Genomic DNA, 20509 nt, shown 5'->3' on the forward strand with positions numbered 1-20509 from the left:
GAATGTTTAGATCTTAAGCAAGACTTGTGACCGATTTTACAAGAATCGGTGCTTGCTTAAGAGATTCGATTTTGGAAGCCTAGGGGAAATTGGGAATAAAAAAGGTGACCCTTTTGTAATTGCACAAGGGTGTGAATTTATAGGGAACTCATGAGAGAAACCCTAAAAGCCCAATGCCCATTTCCATTTATACATGTACAAATGTTTAAAAATGGAGCAATTTATGTCAAGTGTTATCCGTCATTTTATTTTTTAATTAAAAAATGACCAAATACTCAAGCTCCCTGTTAGGATCGACTACAACAATAGAAGGATGTTGAATATTGTTGTTGTATTTTTCACTTTTATGCGATTTTAATCCTATTAAGGATTAAAAATATGTTTCTATTCTTGAACAAATCGTAACAAGCTCTTGAACGGATTCAAATGCGGAAAATACTTGTGGGATTTGAAGTAGTAGATGTACGAAGTGAATGATGCAATGAAAGGAAAACACAAGATTTTTTGGATGTTCGGAGATAAAACTCCTACGTCACCCCTTCTTCTATTTCCAGAAGGATTCTACTAGAAGACTTTGATTTATATAACCTCTACACAAACCCACTCAAATCACAGGTCTTAACATTTTCCTATTCTAAACTTATAGCTATCACACTCTCTTGAACTAACAACGTTCTGTTCAACTTACAATAGTGATAAATTAATATCAAGTAATATAAGAGATTATCACTCAAAGTATAACGTAAAAATAGCTTAAACAATGACTTTTTCGATAGCGAGAATGAACGAGAGTAGTCAAGAGTAAAGTCAGAGAGTTCACCGTTCTACTCTGATCCCATTTTATATTTGAAGCGTACCGACAGGCGAATCTAATTTGTAGATACGTGGCAGTTGCACAACGGTCGAATCTATTTCATAGATACGTGGCAGTTGTACGTTCGACGTATGCCTTGCATACAGGATAGTGCTCAGACGAATAATATTCATTGTTGCGTGGCGTACTGGATTGTAGTGCGCAGTCTAATATTCAGTAGAACGTGGTATGCCGGATAATAGTGCGCGGACTAATGGAATAATCGTATACATGGCAGTTTTAGATTTTGACGTATTAAGCTGATGTAGAAGTCTGTTGATAGCAAACATAGTTGTTGCCGCAACACTATTGTTGTCGCAAAACTATTGTTGGCTACTCGGCTGTTAGCACAACACAGCTGTTGGCGCAATGTTGTTGTTGGAACAACACTACTGTTGACGCAACACTATTGTTGACTACTAAGTTGTTAGCGCAACACAATTGTTGATGCAACAATGATGTTGGTTACTCGGTTGTTAACGCAACACAGTTGTTAACGCAACACAGTTGTTAATGCAACACTATTGTTGACTACTTGGTTGTTAGCACAACACAATTGTTGTCTACTTGGCTGCTAGCGAAACACAACTGTTGATGCAACACTATTGTTGGCTACTCGGCTGTTAGTGCAACACTATTGTTGGCTACTCGGCTGTTAGCACAACAAAGTTATTGACGCAACACTACTATTGGCTACTCGGCTGTTAGCGCAACACAATTGTTCTAATGGAGCAAGACTGTTGTCAGCGCTTCTTCAGCTATGCTGCTTGATTAAGTCTATTGTCAGCGCTTCTTCAGCTCTGCTGCTTGATCAAGTCTGATGTCAGCGCTTCTTCAGCTCTACTGCTTGAACAAGTCAGCTGTCAGCGCTTCTTCAACTTTGCTACTTGAACAAGTCTACTACCAGCACTTCTTCAGCTCTGCTGCTTAAACATGTCTGCTGCCAGCTTTTTTCAAATTTACCTGCGTATTAATACATTTTCTAAACTTAATTTTATTCATTTATCAACCACTAGTAAAAAAAAGACCCTATAGCGATCAATAAATCAATCGCTATTAACCTCCAAACCAATCAATATAGGCCTATAGCGATGGGTCATATACCAATCGCTCTCAATCGGTAGAAGTCTTCTCGTTGTTGCCTTAATTGGCAACGACAGTTGGTATATAACGATATAGGCCTATAGTGATTGGTGTAATAACCAATTGCCACTTCTTTAGCAAAAACAAATAGCGATTGGTTGGTTTATTAACCAATCGCCACTTCCTTTAGCAAAAAACATTTAATTTTTTTTATTATTATTTTATTTCTTCAGCAAGAAAGTCTTTTATACATACATTTTACCTACTACCACATACACAAACAAGAAAATCTTGGTAATTAATCATGTTTACCATCCAATTTCTACTTCACCCCCAAATATTTTCAAAACATAGTATTTATTTTATGACCACCTCAACTAATCCCTGAAGCTATCACAACAACCCACTTCAATCTAGTGCCATGGTGACATTCCATAGAAGAAGTTTCTCAGTTCTTCATCCTCAACATTCCTAATCGCACGAGTATGAGGCGAAATCTTGACAACTTCATCCTGCAAATCCGCATCAATACCTTAAAATTGATTCACAGTAGTACAAAATTGAGATGTACTTCAATAAACCCTAGTTATATATATTACATATCATAACTAGATATGACCATAATGTTTTATTGAATTTGAACAGTACTAGTGCTGCATAACGAAAATGATACTTATTGCTCGGTCAGTTGGGTTCATAGGTCTTATTGATTTACATGAAAATAAATTTGACATGGGTTGGTTATTTTGACTGTTGTTTAAGTAACCAGGAGTTGATGCCTATGAAGGAGAAATATATCCCTGAGGTGGTTGGATTTGGGGTCGAGACTGGAATTGAGGTTGAGGCTGAGGTCGGAACTGGGGCTGGGCTGTTGTTGTGCCCAATGAACCACATAACTATTTAAGGAAGGGGGTTGATCTCGGTTTACAGGTGGATATGCCTGGAACGCATTATTGGGATCTTGTGTCATTGAAAGAAATGACGATTGTTGTTGTTGATGTACGTTTTGAGATGAAGATGTAGGTTGGAGAGGGGTTTGAGCAGGAGGGGATATTGGAGTAGATAAGGTAATACTCAAAGTCAATGATATCTTGTTCGTTTGTAGTTTTGACAGGGAAGGGTGGATTAATTACGGCTAATGCATTGTTTGGAACAGGGATTGAGTTTTCAGGTAATGTTGACGAACTATTTCCACTAATTGTCTCCTTCGGTGTCTTTGAGTACCTGCACTTGTCAGTATGTCAAAAACATTAAACTTGGGTTAATTATAACTAAAGACAAAATGGGTTAATCTAATTCAACTTTGCTTGCTCAACTCAATCCAATTCATAACTATTATGGGTTGATTTCTAATCCAATCCATAATTTTAAATGAATGGTTAGAAATTAAAAGCCCAAACTTTTACAAATTAAGCTTATCAAATCACTTATTTTTCAAATAATAAATTACAGCAAAATAAAAGTTAGATAATTAAATTAACATTAAAAGATAAATCTAGAGTGTCACAGATTGAGTTTTTTTACTTAAAGATTAAGATTTTTTTACTTAAAGAGAAAAACAAAGAATAAAATAACCAAGTCTACCTTCGAGCAAGCTGTGCAAAATTATCTTCCTCGTCTTCTTCTTCTTCTTCAAGATTGCTCCCACTCACAGTTACATGAGGTGTAGAGGCATTTTAATGAGATGCTTGGCTAGGTTCTCCAACTTCATTTCTCATGGGAATGGAATCCTGTGTATTAACTGGTTTTGGACTCAAAGTCTGGATTGATTGAGTAGGCAAAGGAGAACCATAAGCTATAGCATCGTGTTTTGCCAGTATTGTATGCAAGCTATCATTCAATTCAAGGCCCTAACTAAGAAGTTCTTCATCCCTGTCACAAGATTATTAACGTAACCTGTAATTTGACATGCTCCCCAATTCCAAAAACATATATACACAAGTCAATATAAGTGAACACACCCGATTGTGGTTAACATTTGAATCAACTTCTTCTGGTTAGAACGAAATTGAGCAACAAGATCAACTATTACTTCATCTCTTACAGCCTACATATGAAAGAAGATCTGTTATTGTCACTATTGACATTTAGATAAGGCCTCATTTGAAAACACATTTGTTTTATGTTTCTAAGAAACTTTTCCAAAAACAAAAGCAGAAACATATTTTTGTTTCTATTTAGGGAAACGTTACAGAATACAATACAGATACGTTTGATAAGGAAATTTACTCGTAGACCAAAACAAAAAATTATTTTTGTTTCAATGGAGCAGTGTTAGTGCTGCATAACGAAAATGATACTTACTACTCGGTCAATTGGGTTCACTACTTGCAGCATAACCTAATAGAATCAATCAACATTCTTTCACAACAGCTTTAGGCAAAACCAAGAAGATTTGTCTAATGAAGAAGAGTTACCGGACCATCTCTACTGTAAAAGATCCGATGGTAAGCAATGGCGGTGTCTCCGTCCATCAATGGAAGGAAAGAAGTCTTGTCGGCTCCAGTCTCCAACTCTGACTCAGACAGCACAAAGAGAAAGTACTTGAATCTCTGAAAATTAAGAGAAGTGCGAGAAACAAAGTCAGAAATCAAGAACTGAACCATAAATCAAGGCCATAACAAAGAACGACAAGGACACTACTTTTAGACCCGCTAAGAGAAACCGGAATGTAGACGTTTCAGAGGCATTGGACGGAGCTCTGAAGAAGATGAAGTTGAAGAGAGGGGATTTACATTTAGAGCTGATTAGATAGTTCTTGAAGAGTAGAGTGGAGAAGAAGAAGGATGTAAAGAGATAGGACGGTGACGAAGATTAGGCAGAAGAGAGAAGACGGCGGCGAACATTGGCGGAAGAGAGAAATTGAAGATTAGGTCGGGGATTGAAGAATAGATTGAATGAAGGAAGATGTATTTTAATTAGGAAACGGTCACTTAAAGGAACTTAAAGGAATAGCGATTGATCACTTATCCAATTGCTACTAACACTTCAAAAAGGCAGTAAAACATGGCGCCTCTTTTTCACAGTTTTTAATTTGGTTTATAGCGATTGAATTTGTAACCAATCGTCGTTATGTCAAGGTAGTAGCGATTGGTCTAAAAGTTAATCGCTATTATCAATGTAGTGACGATTGGATATAAATTCAATCGCCACTACATTGATAATAGCGATTGGCCTTTAAACCAAGGATGGTTTCTCAAACTAACCTACTTGTTCATTCATTCTCAAACTAACCTAGTTTTGTTTTTGTTTTTTTATTATATTTAAAATTCATTATATATATATATATATATATATATATATTTTTAAATTATTATTTGTATAAACTAAATTATTTATATTTTGATATATATTTTAAATTATTATTTTTATAAATTTGATTATTTATATTTTGATATATAACCTAAATTATTAATTTCTTTTATAAATTTGATTATTTATATGGACTCTCATTTGGCCCATTTATTTATTTATCTATCTATTTGTACCCTTTTGGGTTTTATTTTAAAATAGTTAACGCCAAAAATCGACCATATTCTATTCTCAAATCAAGACAAAGAACCGAACACAATGTAACAATATTCATAGCCTCATAACTAATTACTCTAAAAATACCAAAATTAAGTTTAGTTAAACACATTTAAGAGTTAGAGGTTAGGGGTGTCTTCTGGGCGTACTAGACATTCTTAAAATGTATGCAAGTTTATCATACTTAGCACATACTCAAGACAATCAAAGACATAATACATGTACTAATCATATACAATGAATAAACGTTTGAACTTTTGAAAAATGCATATTCAAATTTGACAAATAGACACTATATTGTAACCCCTGATTTATACTTTTACGGAGACTTATTTTTAATTATTTATAAAACGGTATTCTATAAGAATAGAGAAACGATTTATGTAATTGATAACATTTCTTTCTAGACACTTGTGAGACAACTATTTGAGGTGTCAAAACCTAACCAACATAATTCAATCCAATCTGATCTTATTTTTGAAGTTGCGAAATCGAAGTTAATCGACTTATCACTCCAAACATTATCTATCTTGTCATAAAAGTTGTGTAATCCGAAGTTGCCCTTCACCGAGTGAATATTCCGACCACAACAGTCGAACATTCCAAGATTTGTTAATACTATTAGGTAGTGTTTAGTACGGGTACTAGGTAGGGATGGCAATGGGGCGGTTCGGGGCGGGGAATGCAATTACCATCCGCCCCGTTTTAATTTCGGGGATTTTCTTAATACCATCCCAACCCCGTTCGGTTTTTTTCGGTTTCGGGGAATCCCGCGGGGCACTGTTAATAATTTTTATTTAAAAAAAATAAATAAATATTATACAATAAAATTATATAAACTAATTTTTTAATATAATATATATTGTAATATATTAAAATTTTATATTATTATAAAGAAATAATTTTAATACTCTTATAAAATATAGTAAATATATTGATGATTTAATATATTTAATTATGTTTATGGTATTAGGGGCAGAATCAGGGTGAAAACAGGGTGAAATTGGGGCGGGTTGGGGCGGGGGACACAAATACCATTCCCGCCCCATCCTCATTCGGTTTCGGGGAAAAACCGTCCAAAACGGGGCAATTCGGTTCGGTTTTCATGGGGCAGTTTCAAATTGTCATCCCTAGTACTATGATGTATAACACTATTGATAGAGTAAAAACTATACCAGTAGTGTTTTAATATGATGTTTGTTAGAATTTTTCTATTAGTATAAATTTATAACTTATATAATTTATACCTCATATTTAATATAAAATTGTAACTAATCTCTTTAGATAAATATTTTTATATCACTTCATTTGTAATTACTCTTTGTACCATTTCTAACTTATTAGTGTAAGAAGAATGAAAATTAAAATCTTATTCTTGAATTAAGTAAATCAAACTATTATAAGTCTTTTATATAACATATATTAAGAAAACTAATTAATTACACATAAAAATTAAGTATGTACTATCAACTAAACTAATGAGTTGAAATAACTATTTTATACGAGGAATGATAGGGAGCACTACTTTGGGGGAGCGACTAGTACAACGAAAGTGACCTCGTTGTTATACGAAAGTGACATCACTGTTATACAAAAGAGACCTCGTCCCTTTTGTATAACAACGAAGTCTCTTTTGTATAACAACGAAGTCACTTACGTTTAACAGCGATGTCACTTTCGCTATACGAGTCGCTCCCCCAAAATAGTGTTCCCAATCATTTTTCATTTTATATAGTATTCGTTTATGTTATAATCTCACACTTAATTTCAGATATTTTAAATAAAGATTGAGGAGGTAACTTTTAGTTTTTTTTTTAAAGTATCCATTCTTAATTTATTATTTTCTATAGTATTTGATTTAAGGAAGGTTTCACATTCATTTGATGAATTTGAAAATATTTTAAAAATAATTAAAAAAAAAGTTATATTTTCAAGTCCAACTAAGTCATCTAAAATCTCAAATTTGATATTTAAAAATTTACTAGAATAGATTAGTAAATCTAATTTAAATAAATATTTAAATTATAAAATTTTGTGAATTTATAAATAATTTTAATTTTACAATTTAATAAGATTTTATAAAAAATAAATGAATTTATATTTAAAAATCTAAACAAAATAAAATATTTATTCAAATAAATAAATGAATTTATTTATTATTATCATTTAATTAATTTTATTTAAATAATAATAATGTTTTTTTAGGATTCGATTTTACCTTCCTTAGAACAAACTGGATCTTCTGCTACCGATTCCCGTGTTCCCCTGTTGCGGACCAATCAAATTGCAGCTTTATTATTATATTAATAAATCAATCTGGGTTGGAGAGGGGGGAGGGAGAATCCGGAATCCGGGTTTCATTCCGGGTTCACTCCAAACGTCGTTAACGGAATGTCCAGTTAACATACGGAATTAATATAATATTAATATGCTCCAGCGAAGCTAACTTGACGTTCATATAAAACCCTATCAATAAAAATTAATTGATAGGGTTTAGGGTTTCGCTTCACTAGATATTATCAACAATCCTATAAGTGAAGAGCGCTTCGCTTAAATATGAACGAAAACATCTTATAGTATTAAATTAGAGATGTTAAACACAAAAATATACCTTAAATCATTAATATCATTTTCGTTCATGTGTATTCCTTCCTAATAATCAACAAGAACAGAACATTTCAAGTCAAGTATTCAAAAAAAAAAGTTTTACGTTATGAAGAAAAGTAGAGAAGAAGATGACATTCAGAAACGTACCATTTTAATTTAGGAAAATGGATTGATTATTGTTAGATAAAATTGACCGGTTAATAAGAACTTAACAAAACAAACTTATTGTGCAGGAACGATTAAGAACTACAACCGGTCAAGTAATCAAACCGGCTAGAAGAAGCAAGTGACAAATCCAAAACCTGAAGCTGTCCGGTTAAACTAAACAATCGGTTAACATGATCAGTTGGAATGAAGTATTCAATCCAGATCCAAAGAACAAACCCAACAAGAGACTATTTAGAGAAAGAAGTCAAAGATATCAAATAAAGAACAATTTAAAGATTGGTGCAAATAAACACTTTGGGCATATGCAAGAGATGACATCAAAGGATTAGACTGTGACATTGTCATATTCATACAAGTCTAATGATATGCTGCAGACTGCAAAAGATTGCCTGAAGAAAAGTTATCATTTTTGTATAAGTCAAAGGAGCAACCTCCCAGGTACAGGCATCTGTCCAACCGACAGTTGCTATAATCAAGCAAAGACAAATCAAGTCGGTCTGCTCCATACCTTGGAAGCCTAAACCGCATTTAATGCTATGCTGATCCTCTGCTCAACCAATCAGATTCAAGGATTACCCTGAAGGTATCCGTTGAAGAAATGTGACCGTTGTCACATTTCATCTATAAAAGGAGGAGTTGAAGAAGTTGAATAAGCAGAGTCATAAGAGAACAATAATTGAGATAAGCAAGTTAAGAAAAATGATCAAAAGCCATTATCTCTCTAAAAGATTAAGTGTGTGTTTGTGAAGTGTATTACAATTTCTGTGAGAATTGTAAGAGTGATTATCGAGCAGTCAATAAGACTCGATCGTGTATTGTGTTTATGTATTCCTTAGTGAATATCCTTCTCGTGGTTTGAGAAGAAGGGGTGACGTAGGAGTTTTATCTCTGAACATCCATAAAAATCTGTCTCGTGCTTTATTTCCTACTGGTTACATATTCTAACCGCCTCACTAATTCTCAACCGACATTCTCCAAACCTCATCTCTATCCATCATGTGTGTGTGTTGCTTCAATCTAAAACAAACCACTTCCGCACTTGAACTCGGTTCAAGGGTTTGTGACAGTTTGTGTAGTATTGAAACCGATGTTAATTCTTAACCGGATTAACGCCAACCGTTGAGTATTGTCAGAGATTCTCCTTTATCCGGACCCCGGTCCACTATCGGCGATCTAGATCCTAACAGGTGGTATCAGAGTAGTTAGTTTCAATACTCAAGTAACACGGAGCAAGCAAGCATGACTTTCGGCGAGAAACCTCCAATGCTAGAAGGAGATGACTTCGCCAACTAGAAAATATGCATGCATCTGCACCTAGTCACTATGGATGATGAGATGACATTCATTCTGTCTGATGGACAGATAAAGATTGAGAAAGACAGAAAGGAATGGACAACCGATGATAAAAAGGAGAAACAATCTGGATAATCACTGTAGAAGCCACATCTTCAAATCTCTGGACAGAAACACTTTCAGTAAGGTCAGAGAATGCAAAACTGCAAAGAAGGCATGGAAAACGGTGATTCAACTCCATGAAGGAAATGAAAGAACTAAGAAAAACAAGATAATAGTGGCTACCCAGAAGCTTGAAAACATCAAAATGAGGCCAGGTGAAACCATGAAGAAGTTTAGTGATCGTTTCACGAATGTGGTAAATGAGTTGTCTGTTCTTGGGAAGAAATATGATAACAAGGAAACAATCATCAAAGCTCTAAGATCTCTTCCTAGTGTATGGGATATAAAGACGATGGTGATGAGAGAATCAAACTGCCTAGACAAGATGAAGCTACATGATGTATTTGAAGATCTGAAGGCATATGAGTTTGAAATGAGATCCAAGATCGAAAATGAAGCATCAACATCAACCGCTACTAAGGCACTAGTTACATCCATAGTACCAGCAACTGCCGTACCGATCAAATCCGCAGAACAATTCTCTGAGGATGCAATGGCAATGCTCGCAAAGAAATTCGGCAGATTCATGAAGAAAAGTCAACCGACAAACAACTATAACTATAACTACGATGATAAATCTAACGTTATAATTGTGATGGTTTGGGACATTACAAGTGGGAATGCAGAAAGCCACAATGGGATGACCGGAAACCGGATGATCAGAACCAAAGAAACTACCCACAAATCGGTGAAGGAAAGGAAATTCAGAAAGCAATGATAGCCGATGATGGAGGAAGTCTATGGGCTCACAGTGACAGCAATGATGAAATCTCTTGCCTCATGGCAAATGAAGAATAGGTATTTGATTTCTCATGTGATGAATTTACTAAAGATGACCTAGTTACAGCACTAAATCCCATGGTAGTAGAGTATAAACATCTATCAACTATAGTACCAACCCGGCTTAACCTTGGAATCGATTCCATAGTACCAGTCTGGCCCAACCTTGAAACCGGTAGCGTTTAATCCGATGAGATCATAGAAATTGAGGCAACGCCTGAACTATCCTCTGAGAATGAACAACTCACGGAGTCAGTTCAAGAGTTGACCGAAGAAAAAGATGAACAAACTGAGTACTTAATGGCAGCATGGAAAAGATCTGGTGAAGCAGTTAGTAAAATGGCAAGCTATAGAAGACCCTATAAGTGTAAATTTGGTCTCAATTATGATAGTAAAACACCCACCCAACACAAACCCTCCAAAGGATTGAATCTCACTAAAGACAAGCTTCCATTCATAAGCTTTGTCAAGAGCTCTTCAACTAATACTGAGTCATCTCATGATTTAAAACTGGCTAAGGAGATAACCTATGTAGGTCCAACCGATACAGCCAAATGGTCCTCTCCTAAGAGAAAAACTACTCAATTACATGATAGGAACTCACACTACACCGACCAAATTTCACCTCAAAACCACAATGTAACAATAAGTAGACAGAAACACACCAAAACTAGCACATGTAGAACTATCAAAACCATCTCTGGGAGAATTATACGAATAATCAGAGTATGGATACCCAATGGACTAATCAACTACGGACCCAAGTAAATGTGGGTACCAAATAGTTGTAAATATGTGTATTTTACAGGTTATGAAGAAGCGTCTAGGAAACTCTGAGTGGTATCTGGATAGCGGTTGCTCCAGACATATGATTGGAAACATCAATCTTCTGACCGACATCAAAATAGAAGCCGGTTCAATGATAGTTTTCGGTGACAACTCAAGAGGTAGAATTGTGGGCAAGGGTAAGATTGTCCATGGTAATTTAACAATGTACTTTTTGTTGAAAGTCTACATTTTAATCTGCTAAGTATTAGTCAAATGTGTGACGCTGAATATACTGTAGAATTTCATAAACATGCATGCTTAGTTAAGAATTCTAAAGGTAGCACATTACTAACCGGAAATAGGCTAGGAAATATCTACAAGGTAGACTGGAAGAATGATATTGAATATCATGTGTATGGTAGATAGAAGTGATCAAACACGGTTGTGGCATAAAAGGTTAAACCATCTAACTTCAAAACTATAAACTATATTCGCACTAAAAGGTTAGTTGAAGGAATTCCTGACATAAGATTCAATAAAGAAAAAGTATGTTCAGCTTGTCAAATGGGTAAACAGACTAAGTCATCCTTTAAGAGAAAAGGAAATATTCAGTCTAACCGATGTTTGGAACTTCTTCACATGGATCTATTTGGACCGATTAGGGTCACCAGCTTAGGCGGTATGCATCACACTTTTGTTGTTATTGATGATTACTCTAAATATACATGGATCATATTGCTGGCCTCCAAAGGTGACACCGTATCTAATTTAATTACACTGCTTAAACGTTTACAAAATGAGAAATCAACACGTATAAATACCATTAGAAGTGATAGAGGAACCGAATTTACAAACAGTACTCTGAATGCATTTCTTGAGGAATCTGGCATTAGACACGAGTTGTCGAGTGCTAAAACTCCTCAACAGAACGGCCTGGCTGAGAGAAGAAACCGAACTCTCAAGGAAGCCGCGAGGTCTATGATAGCCGATTCGGGTGTCGCTCAAAAATTCTAGGCTAAAGCTATCAGTACTGCATGTTATACCAAAATCGGTCTATGATTAACAAGCATCGCAATAAAACACCATACGAAGTATAATTTGATAGAGTTCCTAACATTCCGTACTTTAGGATTTTTGGTTGTAAATGTTACATTCACATGAATGGCAAAACCTACTTAAATGCCTTTGATGTAAAATCTGATATTGGAATTGTACGCGTTCATTTTCGTAACCTTCCTCTTTCTGGCACGTATGCCCTTTTTTTAATTTGCATTGGCATACGTTCCTTTTTTTCGAATTGAATTGGCCCGTACAAGTTTTAAATCGATACACTCGCAAATGTATCGATCTAATTGACTTTAGAGTCGCCACTTTAGTTTACTTCCCAAAGAAACTAAAGAAAAGAAAAATCAGAGATTCGTTTTAAGAGTCCGGTGTTTGGTTATGTATTAGGAAAGGGCCTACGGCGCTATGTCCTATACGCTTGTCTTTATAGACAGTCTCTACTCCTAAGTAATTGGTCATATGATGTTTAAAGGATTATTACGTTTTCGTTCTGAGTTCATAACTCTTTTACTTGTGTGAGAAAATCTTAATCATTTTGCAAGGGGCTAGTCCTATTAATGGGGTATTTGACAAGGATAAGGCATCGAAAAGAATTAAGAGGCATTGAAAGGCATCGAAAAGAATTAAGAGGCATTGAAAGGCATCGAAGAGCATTGTCCTATGCTCTCCTCCGGCGACTTCTCCGGCGTCTTCTCTAGTGTCCTGCACCTGCTTGCTGTTCCAATTCGGATGAACCACATCGTCGCGAGGTTACGCCTGCAGTCGCTCTCTGCAATTGATCGAACAGGCAGATCCTGTGTTCGGATCCAATCACTATCCTTAATCACAGATGCGCCGAACCTTTTGGGAATCACCTGTATGCCGAAGTCGCGCCTGACTTCCTGCAACAGAAGAGTCTTCTTCGATACAAACCACAAGCGTAGACGACGCTGATTTCCTCCTCTCAACGGATACAGATCATCGTGAATTTTCAACCAAACCGAATTTCTCAAGCAAAGGATGAAATCAAATCCTATTCTAATTCAACTCAGCAACTATCCTAACCTAACATCTATCAACTGAGACGAAATCCCAAACGCAGCAAGAAAGATTAAGAGAAAAGAAAACATAGATTCAATATAATAGACAACAACTTCAAATGAATTTTAAACATCAAATGGCATCGGTGTTTAGAACCGATGCCTCAACCATTGAATAAAGGTCTACATTGGTTGGTGCAGGGATTACCTAAATGGCAAATACAGATGAAGCAGACTAAAAAATGAGAAACAGATAGACTGAAATCGATAGAGCTTTGGCCGGAACCTACTGTTGTTCTTCGCGTTCGTCGATCCAATCGTCAGAAGAAGCGAGCTCAGGGACAAGTTCTTCTCTTTCTCTCACGAGTAACCGCTCTCATCTCTCCAAACTGGAACCTCCCTCCAGAACTGAAAAATGAAAAACCTCCTCCTGAAAACTGAAAAACCTCCTCTTGAAAGCTGCCTCCTTCATCCTTCTTAACAGATCTATTTTTTTTAAGCTAAAAAAATAGCCCCTCTTAACTTCAGGGGTTAAATTGGAAATACGCCATAAAATCAAGGGCACGCTTGGAAAAAATATATATATTTCTTCAGCTTTATTTTATTCCCGTTTTTCCTACCCTTTATTTGCACCATCATCCCAAATAAATCCCCCTGACCTTGTATTTGCTCAGAAAATTGTGAAAATTTTATGGTCAATTCTTAACATCACGAACGTGAATTTCCTTTTTGAATGAACCCAAACGGACCTTCCCATCCAAAGTTATGATATTTTAAAGTCACCCCTCCATTTCAATCTTTTCAATCCCGCGGTTTTCACATTCATAACTTTAATAGCCCATAACTTTGTGCACAGAGTTTTACCCACAATGAGGTTAGTATCATTGGAAAGGCAAGAAACTTTCCTACATCCCCATGTTCTCTTTTGCTCACGAAATGGTCCGTGTTGGTCAGGAGACTAGCCTCACAGAAACGTGCCAGTTCACGCATCATCTTCGCTTCAGGCGACTTGGACTGAGCTTTATGGAGAACTGGGAGAACTATTTAGTATCGTTGGAAAGATAATTCAAGGGGCTTTCCAAATGTAGCTCATACACCGTAGATGGATCATTGGTTAAAAAGATATGATTTTTGGAAGTGCAGCATAGTTTCAACTAGCTCCCAGGATTTGAATCGGTAGTACTTCTTCCATTGTACAGATAGAATGAGGGCCTTAACCTTCTAATAACGGTTCGGGAATGGTTCCAATGGAAATATATGCGAGTTATCTTTCCAACACAACTTGAATTATTCAAAACCATCAATCACAGATCAAGTTACGAATTTTTAAGTGAAGGGTGTTCGATTTAAACCTTTCAGGAACACCTTCCACTCATGACCGGGATTCGTAGAGATATAGGGCACCAATGGGAGATTGGGCTACACCATATGACAGAGGACTAATTTCTCTTTTCAAAACATCCAAGATCATTGAATTTCATCCAGTATTGAAGTCGGGATAAATTTATGAAGTCTAGGGTTCCAAGGGAAGCTCCATGGGGACTTCAAACTTAAGGATTCTTGATTTTCTTTTCCAATAATCCTCTTTTCAAATAACCCACTTTTCAAATAATCTGATTTTCCCACTTTAGGAGACCAGTCTACTCTATCAAACTTATTCTTGACACGTGCTTGATTCCTCTTTGACCCGGGTTGACTCATCGGTTGGCGGATTGACTCCGGTTGACCCGTTTTCTTGTTTTCCCTCTTTTCGAGCAATTCCTGCATAAATTTGCAAATAGTGATATTACACTCAAAATTCAAGATTTTTCAAAACGTACAACCTGAACGTGTCACGGGTTGGGAAAACAGAGTCGTTATGATATTCGACCTTTGAATCATTATCTTTTAAGCTTTTCTAGGTCAGTTTTCCACGAGGTGTTTCTATTTTTATTTTCCCGGTTCAATAAACAAACATGAGTATTATTTCGGGCTGGGTTTTTTTATTAGGTATCTAGGGTGTAAAAATGTGGTGTCTACAGGAATAATGCTAGGATATTCTGCAGTTAGTAAGGCATATAGAGTATATAAGACTAGAACTTTAACCGTAGAAGAATCACTTCATGTTGTATTCGATGAATCAGTTGAAAGTAACAATGCATCATCCTTTGATTTACACAACAGATTGGAAAACCAAAATATTCATTTTGATAGTGAAGATGAAATTCCAGTCTTTAGACGGTTTGTCCATGACCAAATGGGTGTTGTTGAAACCCAGCCGGATCAAGCTGCCAAACAGCAGGAAGCTGACACCTCAGTTTCAACTGAGGAAATCGGTCGGTCTGACATTATTGTTCAGCCTACTGATACGTCTAGTCTTGATCAAATAACTGGTAATTTGGTAGACATCTCTAAACTGAATTTCAAAAGGAACAAAAATCATCCTCCTGAGCTTGTTATAGGTAGCCCTTCACTACCCATCCGAACTAGGCAACAAATACTTGAACAATATGAAAACTCCGCTTTCATATCCCAGATTGAGCCGAAAAAGGTGGATGAAGCATTGTTGGATCCGGATTGGATTTTAGCAATACAAGAAGAGTTAAACCAGTTTGAGAGTAATCCTAAACCGAAAAATCAACCGTTTATCGGAACAAGATGGGTATTCAGAAATAAGCTCAATGAAAATGGTTTGCTTACGAGGAACAAAGCTAGATTAGTGGCGCAAGGATACAAACAGGAAGAAGGCATTGATTTTGAAGAATCATTTGCTCATGTAGCTAGAATTGAAGCCATTAGAATTTTTCTAGCATTTGCTGCTTTCAAAAATTTTAAGGTATTTCAAATGGATGTTAAAAGTGCATTCTTAAATGGTAAATTACGTGAAGAATTATATGTTGAACAACCACCCGATTTTAAAAATGTTGACCTTATCAGTCATGTGTATCGACTGGACAAAGCTCTTTACGGTTTAAAACAAGCTCCTAGAGCTTGGTATGACACTTTAACAATATTCCTAATCAATCATAACTTCACTATATGTTCAGTAGATAAAACCCTATTCAAATTTGAAAAGAAAGAACATATTTTACTTGTTCAAATATATGTAGATGACATTATTTTCGGTTCAACTGATCCTAAGCTGTGTGATAAATTTTCAACACTAATGACTAACAAGTTTGAAATGAGTATGATGGGAGAATTATGCTTCTTCCTAGGCCTTCAGGTTCGACAAATCGAAGGACGAACATTCATTAACCAGTCTAAATATACAAAGGAGCTACTTAAGAAATTTGGGATGGAAACATGTTCTCCTGTTTCCACTCCAATGAGCTCATTGATCAAACTGGATAAAGATGATGACGGTCAGGGAGTAGACCTGACAGCCTATCGTGGAATTATCGGTTCACTTCTCTACCTGACAGTAAGTCGACCGGACATATTATTTGCGGTCGGAGTATGTGGAAGATTCTAGGCTAATCCCAAACAATCTCACTACACAGCCGCTAAACGAATTCTGAAATATCTAAAGGGAACCCCTGAAGTAGGATTGTGGTATCCAAAAGACTCCAGTTTTAATCTAACTAGCTACTCTGATGCAGACTATGCAGGATGTAAAGTTGATAGAAAAAGTACTAGTGGAACATGTCAATTTTTAGGAGATTGGCTTGTTTCATGGTACAACAAGAAGCAAACATTAGTTGCTACGTCAACCGCAGAAGCTGAATACTTGGAAGCCGGAAGTTGTTGTGCTCAACTTCTATGGATTCAACAACAGCTAAGAGACTTCGGTGTCACCGCCGAAGAATCTCCAATATTCTGTGACAATACAAGTGCCATAGCAATCACATACAATCTAGTCCTACACTCAAGAACTAAGCATATCGATATAAGACATCATTTCATCCGGGAACATGTCCAGCAGAAGCACATCCGATTGGAATATGTATCAACCGATCAACAAGTTGCTGACATTTTCACAAAGCCTCTGCAGGAAGCTAAGTTTTCTTTCTTCAGAAATATTCTTGGTATTGCCGATATAAATCAACTTATTTCTTAAACCGAAATGCTATTCCCTTAAAAAGAAACATCGGCTCGGACAGACAAAACCAGCAGTTCTTCTTAAAATGTCGGAAAATTAAATTACCACTGTATTTATTGAAAAACTGCATTGCTTATCAGTTGCAGTAAACTGACCAGTTATTTAGTACTTTAACAAATAACTGCATCGGGACTAATAACTGAAAACCAACTGGTTTAGATATACTCTACTTTGGAATATTTGGCTTTCGAACAAAAGAGAATAACTAATTGTGTTTGACGTATCTGTTCTGAAAAGATTCCTTTTCAAAACAAAGCAGTCATGCCTCAAAAGACGTGAAGATATGATATCTCACACCGTCTAGGCCTATGACTTACATCCATAGGGTATTATCACCCTAAATCTTGGAAAGATCTCATAAATGACAAAAATCCTACAATTAATGCTCTTGCGTTATCTTTCCCCTCTCTACATCCTATTTAAGAAGCCTCACACTCTCTTTCAAATATCTTGCAAGCTCTAAAAAAAATACAACATCCATCTCTCTAAGCAAAATCTGAAACATGTCTCACCCAACACTTTGAAACTACCTATGTGTTAACTTTGATTCAGTGCTCTCGTCTGATGACATTGAAACAAAGGAAATCCTCTTTGATTCACTTATCGACACCGGCCTTCGAGGATTTCTGGAAGAATTTGAATCTATTCTTCTTCCTGAGGTATTGGAGTTTTTCGCTAATGCTTCCATGCTTGACGATCTCATCGTCTCCATTATAGACGATAACATTCTAATTCAAATCTCGGAGGAAACAATCGCTGAAATGTTCAACCTGCCGACTGAGGGATTTTCGGATTTCCCACCTCGGGTGAATGGGACGCATGATGATTATGCTGAATTGTTCTCCATGTCTGAAACTCCGGTTCAAAACAATGGCCTCAAAGCCAATCTTGCCCCCCACATCTAAATACTTCATGAGATCGTCAACCGATCCATCCTATGTCAAGTTCTGAATCAAAACTACACCAAAAAGACTTTCGATATGATGACTTACATCGTAAGTACAACTCCTATCAACTGGGCCTCGGTCATTTTTGAAAACTTGAAAACAATGGTTGAAACCAAGAGGAAGCTCGGCTACGCTCCTCAGTTGAGCCGAATCATTCGATCAATCGCCCCAAATCTTGGACCGGGATCACCGGTGAATCCGACAAATGTCCTCACCAAAAAATCGGTAGAAGACAAGATGACTAGGATGGTTAATAGGCTATATGACTAGTTTTTTTTAGATCGGTTTCTTTATCTTACCGTTCATACTTTTCCAACCGATGTAACATCGGTTTTATTTTCAATATATCAGTGTATTTCTCCTTTTATAATTAAAAATCTTTGCCGATTAAATCATAACATATCATCAAAACTTTACCGCTCAAAGTTACCGCCAATAGTTTTGGAGGGAAACTTTGGCGCCCTTTCATTGATTTGACAGCTCACATCTTTCAATGCGCCGGTTCGCATTCTGAGACGCGTCCCACGCGGTCTATAAATACATAACGAATTTCACAAATTCATTTTATGTCTTTTGCTCTCTCTCTCTCTTGCAATCACTCTCAAATATCCACGCTTTCAATCAAATTCCTAAAATCTAAAATGGGTCGGGATTCTGCTCTCTTCGTCCACATCGTGCAAGTCGACTTCGAAGAGATTCGAAGCAATTGTTCGGAAGAAGCTCGACACGTCATTGGATTAATCACAGCCTCGGGTCTGGAGAACTTCTTGAACGGTCTGTTCGTCATCTATCAGGATGCGGTGACGGAGTTCTTCACGAACGCCACTCTAAATGACGAAACCATCTCTACGACGGTCGGTAGACAGACCTTTGATGTCACAAAGGATACACTTGCTGAAGTTTTTCAATTGCCAACAGAGGGTCGTGATTTCACCGAGGATGGAAATGAAGATGAAACCCTGGCGGTTTGCTTTGACATATCCTGCACCAATGAACCGATAGCGGTTTCCAGTAAGAAAGGAGACCTGAAATCGGAATACAGGTCACTCTGCAACATCATATCCAAATCAATTCAGGCAAGGGAATGGAACTTTGATAGCCTCACCAGTCTAAAGATCGAAATAATGGTCGACATTGTCAAAGGAGAAAAGATCAACTAGGTCGAGGTGATATTTTCCAACCTATGCGAGATGGTGGATCTTAATTCCAACCGATCTTAGGGATACGCCATACCCCTAGGCAAACTACTCCTTCATTTTAACGTTCAGACCGGTCCAGGGATTTTCCTTCCAAGCAGCAAGATAATAAAATCCGTACACTTTACGAGAACCGGCAAGAAAAAAGTCTTGGCAATTAAGCAGCCGAAGGCTCAAGTGAAGAAAATACAACCTAGGAAGAAGAAGGCTCCGGTGGAAAAAGAAACCGGAAGCGAAAGGACAAGATCTGCTCCTCGTGCATCCGGGTCGGTGAATGTTCAGGCCAATGCCCCAAACCCTACTATCTCCACGGCTAGCATTTCTAGCCGCTCCAGGGATAACTCTGCACATCCGGTTAATACCTCTACATCCCCTAACAACGAAACCGAGAAAGACCGGTCAGACAATGCTGATAAGGCAAGTAGCAAAGGGAAAGAGAAATTAGTTGATCAAGTGGATGACGATGAAGGACATCCAGCGGTGAATGCTGAAAATGAAACTGGTCCGGACGAACAACCAGAAACTACAGAAGACGTACTAAATATCCTAAGTCTTAAAACAGTTCACTACGAAGGCGCACGAACGAAGTAACATCTTTTATGAATGGGCTTCAATGAGAACGGAAATCGGATTCGCCGATATGATTCCAAATTGCCCTGCCCATCTGAAGTGGGAAACGCTAGTGGAACTTGAGAAGTCGGTTTTTGATCTTGCGAAAACAAGGAGAGTTGTGGTTGCTTTTAAGAGAGGACCGCTCGTGGAGACACACGCCAGGTTAATAGAAGTCATTGAGTCCATCCTCGGAATACAGGGACAACAAGAAGAACGATAAGAAGAGGGAATAAATTTCCACTTATTTCTTTTGTTTACTTTAGTTTATCCTATGTCTACCCTTTCATATTTTCTATATATATATAAGTATTTTTGGAAAACCAGCCTATCTCTCACTTCTTGCATGG

The 20509-nt window shown here is 36.8% G+C and overlaps 1 long non-coding RNA gene across 2 annotated transcripts; it reads right to left on the bottom strand.

The window, feature by feature from the left end:
* Positions 1–2174: 2174 nt before the first annotated feature.
* LOC124921798 lies at positions 2175–4860 on the bottom strand. 2 transcript variants are annotated; one of them, XR_007097718.1, is made up of 5 exons: positions 4580–4860; positions 4354–4488; positions 3898–3983; positions 3521–3808; positions 2175–2448 (listed from the first exon to the last, which is right to left on the bottom strand). It is a non-coding gene; the product is annotated as an uncharacterized LOC124921798 (long non-coding RNA). The 2 variants fall into 2 exon arrangements; XR_007097717.1 differs by lacking the exon at positions 2175–2448 and adding an exon at positions 2505–3160.
* Between the last annotated feature and the right edge of the window lie 15649 nt (positions 4861–20509).

Source organism: Impatiens glandulifera, chromosome 1 (genome assembly GCF_907164915.1).
Source record: "Impatiens glandulifera chromosome 1, dImpGla2.1, whole genome shotgun sequence".
Taxonomy (NCBI): Eukaryota; Viridiplantae; Streptophyta; class Magnoliopsida; order Ericales; family Balsaminaceae; genus Impatiens; species Impatiens glandulifera.